Raw genomic sequence first — 13,348 nt, forward strand, 5'->3', positions numbered from 1 at the left:
AATCTACACACAATACACCTTAATGATAAAACAGGTTCTTGGAAATGTTAGCAAATTGACAACAAATAATTAACAGAAATACCATATTCAGACCCTTTGCTATGAGACTTGAAATTAAGCTCAAGTTCATCCTTTTATCAAAATTCTACAAAGTTCCAGAAAAAAGGACTGTCATGACGTTGCCCTGCTATATTGTGGATAAAGAGTTATCGGTCTAACAGAACACAGAGTGTGTTCTTTAATGGAAGCATCTCCAACATAATCCAGGTAGAATCAGGAAGTCTGACCGTCCGAGTGGCACGGTGGTCTCAGGCACTGCATCGCAGTTGCTAGCTGTGCCACTTTGCAGTTGTAGACTACTACCCATGAAACCTATTAGGCCTATGCCCTCGTAATGGTCGGTGCGTATTTCTCATGCACCGCTCCATATCTCAAAGCCATATCAAATATCTTGGTTGTAAAATAGGTAGTTGTCACGACTTCTCCCGAAGTCGATGCCTCTCCTTGTTCAGGCGGTGTTCGGCAGTCGACGTCGCCTGTCTTCTAGCCATCGCCGATCCATTTTTCATTTGTTTTGTTTCGTTTTCCCACACACCTGGTTCTCATTTCCCTCATTATGTGTTGTGTATTTAACCCTCTGTTTCCCCCCCTCCATGTCTTTGTGTGGTATTGTTTATTCTAAGTGCTTGTGCACATTTTGTTTGACTGGTGCACGTCGGGATATTGTGCTCATACTTTGTATTTTTAATGACAATTTTTTTTTTTTTTTTTTTACTATTAAACTGCTCCGGCTATTATTAAGTTCTGCTCTCCTGCGTCTGACTTCCCTGCCACCAGATACGCACCCCTTACAGTAGTTAATAGAATGTTCTCTTTCTCTGTTTATGGGCATCCTTTCCATTTTTTAGATCCATGATCTTGACTGTCTATCTGATGCCATAGTCAGAGTATGTCTCTTTGCTGATGTCACATTGGACTTTGAATGTGAGTTTGCATGACCTTGTGGTAGCATGGCAACCACTGGAGAAGGAGAACAGCGAGTATGGCAGAAGAAAGCAAATTGCCAGAGGAGATCCTCCCACAGCTGAGATGCTTATGGTATTAAAATATAAATACATTCATGATATACAGGAGAAGACACTACTTCAAGTCTCAGGGGGGATGACATCACATCATAGTGGCTACTAGAACTCACCTGCAGCTCACCTCTGCTACAGTCACACTGCTTTCCCCACCTCCTACCCCACCAACAGTATAACTCAGCCGCCGACAATGTGATCTGAGTCAATTTAGCAGAATTAAATACTCACAAAATGTATTCTGTGGGTGCTAGATTGACTCAGTTCACACAGTCTGCTCTGCTGGCTGCTGAAGATGACGCAGAAAAGGAGGTCAGTGAGTGTAGCAGAAGGGTTTCTGTAGCACGTGAGCTAGTTGACAGAGTGCTAGGCTATTTCTTCATTCATCCTTCCTCGATTCGCCTCCTGGAGAAGGTCAGAGGGTAGTGACCTTGTACGTTCTCCTCCAATACAGTTGCGATATAATAGAGGTGAGGAGATAGGATGAAAGTAATCAAGAAAGACAAAGTGAGACAAAGCCATTGTGTTGTGATGTCACCCGCCCTGAGAACTAAAAGTACTGTTATCCTAGCCCAACCAAGATCATAGTTTTGGTAGGATAATCAATGTCAATATTTTATTTCATTTCATACAAAACATGCCTATGCAAATGGTTAGTGGGTTTAGACATCCATCTTCCTCCAAAACTAAAAATAATTGAATAGTTAAATCAATAGTGTCTAATACAAATAATAAGCAGAACGGCAGGGCTGGGCTAGACCAGAAACCTGCACACCCGGTAGATAGATCTCCATGCATGTTCTAGGTCAATGCATTGGTACTTTTAACAAAATTTTTGTTGTCGTACAACCAATTCTAACAGTCAACCAATAGCATATATAGCCCATTGGAGATAGAGTGCCTTCAGAAAGTATTCACACCCCATGAAATGGCGCCGACAGAGATGGTTGCCTCGCTTCGCGTTCTTAGGAAATTATGCATTATTTAGTTTTTTTATGTATTATTTCTTACATTGTTAACCCAGGAAATCTTAAGTCTTATTATATACAGCCGCGAAGAACTATTGGATATAAGAGCAACATCAACTTACCAACATTACGACCAGGAATACGACTTTCCCAAAGCAGATCCTCTCTTCGGACCACCACCCAGGACAATGGATCTAATCCCAGCAGCTGACCGAAAACACCGGCGACACAGAAGGGGCAGACGGACCGGTCTTCTGGTCAGGCTTCGTAAATGGGCATATCGCTCACCGCTCCCGAGTATACTACCTGCCAATGTCCAGTCTCTTGACAACAAGGTAGACTAAATTCGAGCAGGGGTTGCCTTCCAGAGAGACATCAGAGATTGTAACATTCTCTGTTTCACAGAAACATGGCTCTCTTGGGATATGTTGTCGGAATCGGACCAGCCACCGGGCTTCTCCATGCATTGCGCCGACAGAGGTAAACACCTCTCTGGGAAGAGGTGTATGCTTTATGATTAACAACTCATGGTGTGATAATAATAACAGACAGGAACTCAAGTCCTTCTGCTCACCAAACCTAGAATTCCCTACAATCAAATGCCGGCAATTATACCTACCAAGAGAATTCTCGTGAGTTATAGTCCCAGCTGTGTACATCCCCCATCAAACGAAAACCAAGACGGCGTATAGGCAAAAGCTCAAACAAGATGTACCTGTGACGAGAACCATTCAACACTGGTCTGACCAATCGGAAGCCATGCTCCAAGATGGTTCTGATCACACGGACTGGAATATGTTCCAGTCAGCCTCAGAGAACGACAATGCTGACTCGGTGAGTGCGTCTATAAATAAGTGCATTGGAGATGTCATACCCACTGTGACTATTAAAACCTACCCTAACCAGAAACCATGGATGGATGGCGGCATTCGCGAAAAACTTAAAGCGTGATCCATTGCATTTAACCATGGAAAGAGGTCTGGTGTTATGGCTGAATGAATATAAACAGTGTAGTTATTCCCTCCGCAAGGCAATCAAACAAGCAAAATGCCGGTACATGGACAATGTGGAGTTGCAGTTCAATGGCAGGGGCTACAGGAAATCACAGTACAAAAAATTAAAAAACAGCCACATCACGTATACTGACGTCACACCTCCAGACAAACTAAACACCTTCTTTGCCCGCTTTGAGGATAATACAGTACCACCGTCGCGGCTCACTAACAAAGACTGCAACCCTCCCCTCTTCTCCTTCTCAGTGGCTGATGTGAGTAAAACATTTAAACATGTTAACCCTCGCAAGGCTGCTGGCCCAGACGGCATCCCTAGCCGCATCCTCAGAGCATGGGCAGACCAGCAGGCTAGTGTGTTTACGGACATATTTGATCGCTCCCTATCCCAGTCTGTTGTAGCCATATGCTTCAAGATGGCTACCATTGTTCCTATACCCAAGAAGGCAAAGAAAACGGATCTAAATGACTACTATCCTGTAGCACTCACTTCTGTCATCATAAAGTGCTTTGAGAGGCTAGTCATATCACCGCCACCTTACCGGCCACCCTAGACCCACTTCAGTTTGCATATCACCCCAACAGGTCCACAGATGACGTAATCGCCATCGCACTGCACACTGCCCTATCCCATCTGGACAAAAATGAATACCTATGTAAGAATGCTGTTGATTGACTACAGCTCAGCATTCAACGCCATAGTACCCTCCAAGCTCATCATCAAGCTTGAGACCCTGGGTCTCAAACCCTCCCTGTGCAACTGGGTCCTGGAGTTTCTGACGGGCCACCCCCGTGTAGTGAAGGTAGGAAACAACATCTCCACTTCACTGACCCTCAACACTGGGGCCCAACAAGGGTGTGTGCTCAGCCCTCTCCTGTACTCCCTGTTCACCCACAACTGCGTGGCCATGCACACCTCCAACTCAATCACCAGGTTTGCAGATGACACAACAGTAGTGGGCTTGACCACCAACAACTACGAGACAGCCTACAGGGAGGAGGTGAGGGCACTCGGAGTGTGGTGTCAGGAAAACAACCTCTCATTCAACGTCAACAAAACAAAGGAGATGATCGTGGACTTCAGGAAACAGCAGCGGGAGCACCCCGCTATCCACATTGAATGGTCAGCAGTGGAGAAGGTGGACAATTTTAAATTCCTGTGCGTACACATCACAGACAAACTGAAATGGTCCACCCACACAGGACGCTGAAGAAATTTGGCTTGTCATCCAAAACCCTTACAAACTTTTACAGATGCACAATTGAGAGCATCCTGTCGGGCTGTATCACAGCCTGGAATGGCAACTGCACCGCCCTCAACCGCAAGGCTCTCCAGAGGGTGGTGCAGTCTGCACAACGCATCAGTGGGGACAAACTACCTGCCCTACATGACACCTACAGCATCCGATGTCACAGGAAGGCCAAAAACACGATCAAGGACAACCACTCGAGCCACTGCCTGTTCACACAGCTATCATCCAGAAGGTGAGGTCAGTACAGGTGCATGAAAGCTGGGACCGAGAGATTGAGAAACATCCTCTATCTCAAGGCCATCAGACTGCTAAACAGTAATCACTAGCACAGAGCGGCGGCTGCCCACATTGAGACCCAATCACTGTACACTTTAATAAATGGTTCACTAGTCACTTTAAACAATGCCACTTTAATAATTTTTTACATATCTTACATTACTCATATCACATGTATATACTGTATTTTATACCATCTACTGCACCTTGCCTATGCACCTTGCCTCGCTCAACCATATATTGAAATATGTACATATTCTCATTTACCCCTTTAGATTTGTGTTTATTAGGTAGTTGTTGGGGAATTGTTAGATTACTGTTTAGATTTGTGTGTATTAGGTAGTTGTTGGGAATTGTTAGATGATTTGTTAGATATTAATGCACTGCTAGAACTAGAAGCACAAGCATTTCGCTACACACGCATTAACATCTGCTAACCATGTGTATGTGACCAATAAAATTAGATTGGACTTTTTCACATTTTGTTGTGTTACAAAGCTGAGCAGGGGGCCATGGAGCTGGACGGTTCCGGTGGAAAGCCAGGATCATGGCTGGGTCGAGGATGACCTGAGGAGGACCCAGGACCGTTCATCGGGTCCGTACCCCTCCCAATCCACCAGGTAGTAGATGCGACCACCCAGGCGCTTGGTGTCAAGGAGGGCTTGGATGGAATAAGCCGGTGCACAGCCAATGTCAAATGGCAGGTTGGAAAGGGCTGTACCTCACAGGCTTGAGGAGGTAGGCGATGGTAGGTGACAGGATTGATGAGGTGTGTTATTTTGAAGGGACCAATGAACCGGGCACTGAACTTTTTTCAGGGGACACGACGCCAGATGTCCCGGGTAGAGAGCCACACACGTTGCCCAGGGTGGAAGAGTGCAGTAGGTCGGCGACGCCGGTCAGCGAACCGTTTCTGGGAGAGCGAAGCTTGATGGAGGTGCCGATGTGTGGTCTCCCAAACCTGCTCACTCCATCAATAACACTCGACGGCAGGCACAGTTCCGGGCTTGGTCTCCCATGGGAACACGCGGGGTTGGTACCCGAGGACACACTGAAAAGGAGTGAGATGGAGTGAGGAGGAATGCACCATGGAGTTCTGTGCGTATCCGGTCCAGGCTAGATAGCGACTCCACTCATGTGGTTGGTGGGTGCAGTGTTGACGAAGGTATTTCCCTATTTCCAGATTCAGATGTTCCGTCTGCCTGTTGGTTTGGGGATGGTATCCGAAGGATAGGCTGATGGAGAGGGGGGTCATGCACTCGGCCATTTCACTCGGAACATGCACTCGGCCATTTCCATGGCATTAGTTAGATGCGGAAGGGGGATGAGTCGGCACATCTTGGAGAACCGGTCCACTCCAACTAAAATAGTTGTGAAGCCTGAAGAGTCCACCAGATCCGTGAAGAAATCCATGGCGATGTGAGACCATGGTCTGTGTGGTGTAGGTAAAGGCTCGAGCTTACCGGTAGGTAGTTGGTGAGGGCTCTTGCCCATGCACAGACGGGACAGGAGAGAATGTAATCTCGGACGTCTGCTGTTAGGGATGACCACCAGAACTTGCGTGTCAGTATCTCCGTGTTCCGGGTGATTCCGGGATGCCCAGAACTCAGCGAGGAATGGCACCACTGCCTTAGTTGGGGTGTGACGTGCACTGGAATGTAGGTCTTGCCTGCAGGTGCTGGGTCGTGGATTAGAGCCTATTGGATTGGACTTCCCACTGTATGGGTCCCAGGAAGCAAGACGGAGGCAGGATGGGCTTGGGAGCTGGGTTAGAGGAAGGGGAGTCAAATAGACGGGATAAGGAATCAGCCTTCACATTTTTCTTGATGGGCAGATAGGTGATGGTGAAGTTGAAGTGGGTGAAGAAGAGTGCCCAGCAAGCGTGTCTGGGGTTGAGCCTCTTAGCACTTCTTAAGTACTCCAAATTGAGGTGCTCGGTAAGGACAAAGAATGTGTGATGAGCTCCCTCTAACCGGTGGCGCCACTCTAACCGGTGGGACCCATACTCTAACTGGTGGCGTCTCAGCGGGTGACAGTTTCTTGGAAAAGAAGCCACATGGGTGTAATTTGGGAGGTGTCCCGACCCACTGAGAGAGAACCGCTCCTACACCAACCTCGGAAGCATCCACCTCCAGAACAAAAGGAAGGGTAGGATCTGGCTGCCTAAGGATGGGTGCAGAGGTGAAGAGGCGTTTCAAGGACTCAAATGCAGTAAGGGCGTGTTGGTCCATTGGAGGGTACAGGTTTTTTGGCTGGTGAGAACAGAGAGGAGCGGTTGTGCTGCTTCAGATTCAGATGAACCGGCAGCAGTAAACTCAGCAAAAAAAGAAACGTCCTCTCACTGTTAACTGCGTTTATTTTCAGCAAACTTAATTAACATGTGTAAATATTTGTATGAACATAACAAGATTCAACAACTGAGTCATAAACTGAACAAGTTCCACAGACATATGACTAACAGAAATGGGGTCAAAAACAAAAGTTACAGTCAGTATCTGGTGTGGCCACCAGCTGTATTAAGTACAGTAGTGCATCTCCTCCTCATGGACTGCACCAGATTTGCCAGTTCTTGCTGTGAGATGTTACCCCACTCTTCCACCAAGACACCTGCAAGTTCCCGGACATTTCTGGGGGGAATGGCCGTAGCCCTCACCCTCCAATCCAACAGGTCCCAGACATGCTCAATGGGATTGAGACCCAGGCTCTTCGCTGGCCATAACAGAACACTGACATTCCTGTCTTGCAGGAAATCACTCACATAACGAGTAGTATGGCTGGGCATTGTCATGCTGGAGGGTCAAGTCAGGATGAGCATGCAGGGAGGGTACCACATGAGGGAGGAGGATGTCTTCCCTTTAACGCACAGCGTTGAGATTGCCTGCAATGACAACAAGCTCAGTCCGATGATGCTGTGACACACCCCCCCAGACCATGACGGACCCTCCAACTCCAAATCGATCCTGCTCCAGAGTACAGGCCTTGGTGTAACGCTCATTCCGAATCCGACCATCACCCCTGGTGAGACAAAACCATGACTAGTCAGTGAAGAGCACTTTTGCCAGTCTTGTATGGTTCATTGAACAAGCATGGGATGCAGTGTTTAAACCCTTCACAATGAAGATCTGTGAAGTCATTTAGATTTTTACGAATTATCTTTGAAAGACAGGGTCCTGAAAATGGGACATTTATTTTTTTCCTGAGTTTAGTTGGAGAACCCTAGGACCCGTTGTAGAGCCTTTACGGTGGTAGGGTTGGGCCAGTTAAGCACGGCCGTGACTTTGCCTTTGTCCATGTTGACCCCTCCTGGTGTCAGTACGAACCCTAGGAAGGTAACCATAGTAACATGAAAGGCACTCTTCTCAGCCTTGACATAAAGATGGTGGTCCTGTAATCGTTGGAGGACCTGTTGCACATGCTGTACGTGTTCTGCAAGGGAGTGAGAGTAGATCAAGATATTGTCAATGTACACGATGAGGAACTGGTTGATCATGTCCTGGAAAACTTCATTCATGAAGGACTGGAAGACTGCGGGAGCATTGGTGAGACCGTAGGGCACAACTAGGTATTCAAAGTGACCCCTAGCGGTGATGAACGCCATCTTCCACTCATCCCCACTTCGGATACGGACCAGGTTGTAAGCACTACGTAGGTCCAGTTTGGAGTAGATGGTAGACTGTCCAACTTGTTCTTGTGCTGCCGGAATCAGAGGAAGAGGGGAGCGATTGTTGATGGTAAGGTCATTGAGGGGTCGGTAATCTATGCATGGACGGAGACCACCATCCTTTTTCTTCACAAAAAAGAAACTGGATGCAGCCGGAGACATGGATGGACTGATGAATCCCATGTCGAGGGCCTCTTCTATATAGATGTCCATAGCCTCATTCTCTGCGATGTACAAGAGGTAGATCTGACCCTTAGGGGGTGATGCCCCAGGAAGGAGTTCGATCGTGCAGTCCTCCGGGTGATGAGGGGGCAGAATGGACACTTTTTTCTTGCTGAAGACACTCAGAAACTGGGCATACACAGGTGGGATGTGGGTTGGAATGGCAGACTACAATCCTTCTATGGAGGTGGCTCGACAGGGTAGACTGAAGCAGTTCTTAAAACAGGCGGGAGACCATGACAGCAGTTCCCCTTGCCGCCAGGAGATGCAGGGTCGTGAAGGCTTAGCCAGAGGTGACCGAGAATGAGGGGTTGTTTAGGTGAAGACAACACCAATAACTGAATGTCCTAAGATTGAAGGAGGCCAATCTGAAGGGTGAAACTTTTGGTCATGCGAGTCACAAGACCAGTTCCGAGAGGTTGTCCATCCAGCGCATTAACCCTAAAGGGAGGATTAACAAGAATTAGTTTGACTCTTAACTGTTGTGCCAATTGTTTGTCAATGAAATTTCCTGCGGCCCCCGAGTCCCTCCACAAACTGAGTGACCCCATTAGCAGAAAGAGGAGCCGGGATACCAAACTGCCTTTTGGTAATATTCAAAAACGTACAGGTGCTTATCCGGGCGGAAGTGGAGGGACTGTGGTCACCCCTTCGTCGGGGACGAATCGGACAGCTAGTGAGTAGGTGGTTACTCTCTCCACAATAGAGGCACAGGATTTCACGTACCCTCCGTTGTCTGTCGGCAGGCGTGAGAGGGGCACGGCAGAGTTGCATGGGTTTGGGTCTATTGGACCGTGGTGGACAAGAGAAGGGCGAGGAAGACTCGCAGGCAATGGGCGACTGTATAGGTCTGCGGTCGACCAGTAGGTTGCCAATGGATATGGACATCTGTGTATTGATGTATTGGTTTAGGTCCGTTAAATCTCCTCTGCAGGCCAGTTCGGCCTGTAACTCCCGATTAAGACCACTCCGGTAGACTGTAAGGAGAACTGGTTCACTCCATTCACTGCCGGAAGTCATGGTGCGGAACTTAAGGGTATACTCAGTGGTGGAGCGATGGCCCAGTCGCAGCTCACATAACAGGTCCCCAGTGTGATGACCTGAAACCTAATAGTCGAACACCTCCTTGAAGAGGGGGGCTGCCCTAAGGGCTGCGACCCAATCCAGAGCTTTGCCTGTGAGTAGGGTGATGACGAAGTCCACCCTGTCTTTGTCAGAGGTGAAGTCAGCAGGGTGATGGTCTATGTACAGGTTACACTGCATGAGAAATCATTGACATTTCCCTGGGGAGCCGTCATATTTATTAGGCATGGATATAGGGGAGGATGAACGAGAGGAGCCTGTGGCACCTAATAACGGTGAAGCAGGAATGGACTGGCAAAGGAGGTCACAGAGTTCATCGATCCGTTCCTCCTGTCGGGTTAGACGTAGCTGCAGCTCTGCTGAATCCATCTGTCGTTTTTGGTGAGATTCTGTAATGAACACGATAGGAGACAGGGAGCTGGTTTCAAGCACAGAGCGCAGCAGGTGTTTATTGGAAGGGACCATAGGAGTCAGGTAGCTGGGCCAGGGGCAGGCAGAAGGTCATACATGGGAGGAGTGAAGAATGGGAAAAAACAGAGCTCCGAAAGAAGTGTGTCTCAAAACAAACAATACCTCACAGTGATTGGGTGCAAGGAACTGAACTAAATAGTGTGGGATGATGATATGCAGGTGTGTGAGCAGGTGATTAGAATTCCGGTGATTGGGATCTGGAGTGTGAGCTGGAAAGTGGGCTGCGTACCAGGGATCTAAGTGTTTGGGAGTGTGAGTTGGTCGCAGACGTTACAAAATTCAAATGGATTTCATTGTAATTTCTTTGTTAACAATTTACAAAAACTCTAATGTCAAAGTGGAAGAAAAATAAAGAATTATTGAAAAATACTAATATATCTTCATTAGATAAGTATTCAACCTCCTGAGTCAATAAATGTTGGAATCACCTTTGGCAAATATTACCTCTGTGAGTATTTCTGGGTAAGTCTCTAAGAGCTTTGCACACCTGGACTGTACAATGTTTGCAAATTCTTCTTCCTTTTTTTATTCTTCAAGCTCTATCAAGTTCATTATTGATCTTGGTAAGCAACTACAATGTATATTTGGCCTTGTGTTTTAGGTTATTGACCTGCTGAAAGGCAAATGTCTCCCAGTGTCTGTTGGAAACCAGACTAAACCAGGTTTTGCTCTCGGATTTGACCTGTGCTTAGCTCTATTCCATTTCTTTTTATAATAAAGAACTCCTTAGTCCTTGCCAATGACAAGCATTCCCATAACATGATGCAGCCACCACCAAAATATGGAAAGTGGTACTCAGTGATGTTTTGTATTGGATTTGCCCCCAACATAAAACTTTGTATTTAGTACATAAAGTTAATTTCTTTGGCATATTTTTTTGCAGTTTTAGTTTAGTGCATTAATACAAACAATATGTATGTTTTGGAATTTGTTAATTCTGTACAGGCTTCCTTCTTTTCACTCTGTCAATTAGGTTAGTATTGTGGAGTAACTAAAATGTTGTTGATCCATCCTCAGTTTTCTCCTATCACAGCCATTAAACTCTGTAACTGTTTTGAACTCACCATTGAAATCCCTGAGTTAAGAAGTTTCCTTGTATCTTTGTAGTGACTGGGTGTATTGATACACCATCCAAAGTGTAATTAATAACTTTACCATGCTCAAAGGGATATTTAATGTTTTTTTTTTACCCATCTACCAACCTTCTTTGCGAGGCATTGGAAAACCTCAAGCCATTTCAGCTTTTCATTTCTAATTTATTAGTAAAAATGTCTAAAAACATAATTCCACTTTGACATTACGGGGTATTGTGTGTAGACGAGTGACATAAAATCTACATTTAAAACATTTTAAATTCATGCTGCAACACAACCAAATGTGTAAGAAGTCCAGGGGTGTGAATACTTTCTGAAGGCACTGTATGCGAGAATGCTGTTCATTGATTAGAGTTCAGCATTCAACACTATTGTTCCCTCCAAGCTCGACATCAAGCTCAAAGTCCTGGGTCTGGACACCACCCTCTGCAACTGGATCCTGGACTTCCTGACGGACAAACCACATGCTGTGAGGATTGGCAACAACACCTCCTCCACACTGCATCTTAACACAGGGGCCGCCCAGGGGTGTGTCCTCAGTCCTCTGCTGTACTCCCTGTTCACCCACAACTGCATGGCTTTGCGTAACTCCAACTCCATCATAAAATTTGCTGACGACACCAAGGTTGTAGGACTGATAACAAACAACGACGAGTCGGACTATAGGGAGGAGGTACAGTGAGGGAAAAAGTATTTGATCCCCTGCTGATTTTGTACGTTTGCCCACTGACAAAGAAATGATCAGTCTATCATTTTAATGGTAGGTTTATTTGAACAGTGAGAGACAGAATAACAACAACAAAAATCCAGAAAAAAACACGTCAAAAAATGTTATTAAGTGATTTGCATTTTAATGAGGGAAATAAGTATTTGCCCCCTCTCAATCAGAAAGATATCTGGCTCCCAGGTGTCTTTTATACAGGTAACGAGCTAAGATTAGGAGCACACTCTTAAAGGGAGTGCTCCTAATCTCAGTTTGTTACCTGTATAAAAGACCCCTGTCCACAGAAGCAATCAATCAATCAGATTACAAACTCTCCACCATGGCCAAGACCAAAGAGCTCTCCAAGGATGTCAGGGACAACATTGTAGACCTACACAAGGCTGGAATGGGCTACAATACCATCGCCAAGCAGCTTGGTGAGAAGGTGACAACAGTTGGTGTGATTATTCGCAAATAGAAAAAACACAGAAGAACTATCAATCTCCCTCGGCCTCGGGCTCCATGCAAGATCTCACCTCGTGGAGTTGCAATGATCATGAGAACGGTGAGGAATCAGCCCAGAACTACACGGGAGGATCTTGTCAATGATTTCAAGGCAGTTGGGACCATAGTCACCAAGAAAACAATTGGTGACACACTACGCCGTGAAGGACTGAAATCCTGCAGCGCCCGCAAGGTCCCCGTGTTCAAGAAAGCACATATACATGCCCGATTGATCAAATACTTTTTTCCCTCACTGTAAGTGAACTGGCATTGTGATGTCATTGGCAACAACCTCTCCCTCAACATCAGCAAGACAAAGGAGTAGAGAGAGTTCTTTGGCGTCCACTTCACCGAGGACTTGTCGTGACAAGTCTCGTTAAGAGGGCGCAACAGCATCTCTACTTCCTCAGGCGGCTGAAGAAATTCGGCATTCCGCCCCGGGTCCTCTCCAAATTCAACCGTTGCACCATCGATAGCATCCTGACCAGTCACGTCCTGGTACGGAAATTTCTCCATCAATGACCGTACATGTCATAACGCACTCTGTTACAGAAAATCTCAATATGGGAAACACCAGATGATTTGAAAGCCAGCCAGCCACATCCAAAATTGCTGGGGAAAGACAATACAATACTATTAAATGAAATACTTAAACAAATACTAAGGCAAAACACATCCTAAACAAAGTACTTTTTAGTAACTCTAGATGGAATATATTTTTAAACAAAGTTAGACTAGGACAAACTTGCAGATAGCATTTATTTCCTGTATTAAAAATGGTCTGAATGGTCACCCATTGTTATGTTGCACCATTTTTGACAATTATATGTGAAGGCAGATACAAAAATGTGCTCCTAACACATTGAAAAGCGGAATCATTCATTAATTTCACGCTGTTGAGACACATTTGTCACACTCTGTTAGCTAAAGGCATTACGCTCTGCCCTCCATTTACACTGGCTCACAGTTGATCAGCCGGCACCTGCCGAGAAGAAGAAGCTATGAGTCTAAAGACGACTCGAAC

At 46.1% G+C, this 13,348-nt stretch overlaps 1 pseudogene; it reads right to left on the reverse strand.

The window, feature by feature from the left end:
* The window catches only part of LOC118399384 (atrial natriuretic peptide receptor 1-like), a 114,650-nt pseudogene that overhangs the window by 81,706 nt on the left and 19,596 nt on the right, over nucleotides 1-13,348 (reverse strand).

Source organism: Oncorhynchus keta, chromosome 20, assembly GCF_023373465.1.
Source record: "Oncorhynchus keta strain PuntledgeMale-10-30-2019 chromosome 20, Oket_V2, whole genome shotgun sequence".
Lineage (NCBI taxonomy): Eukaryota > Metazoa > Chordata > Actinopteri > Salmoniformes > Salmonidae > Oncorhynchus > Oncorhynchus keta.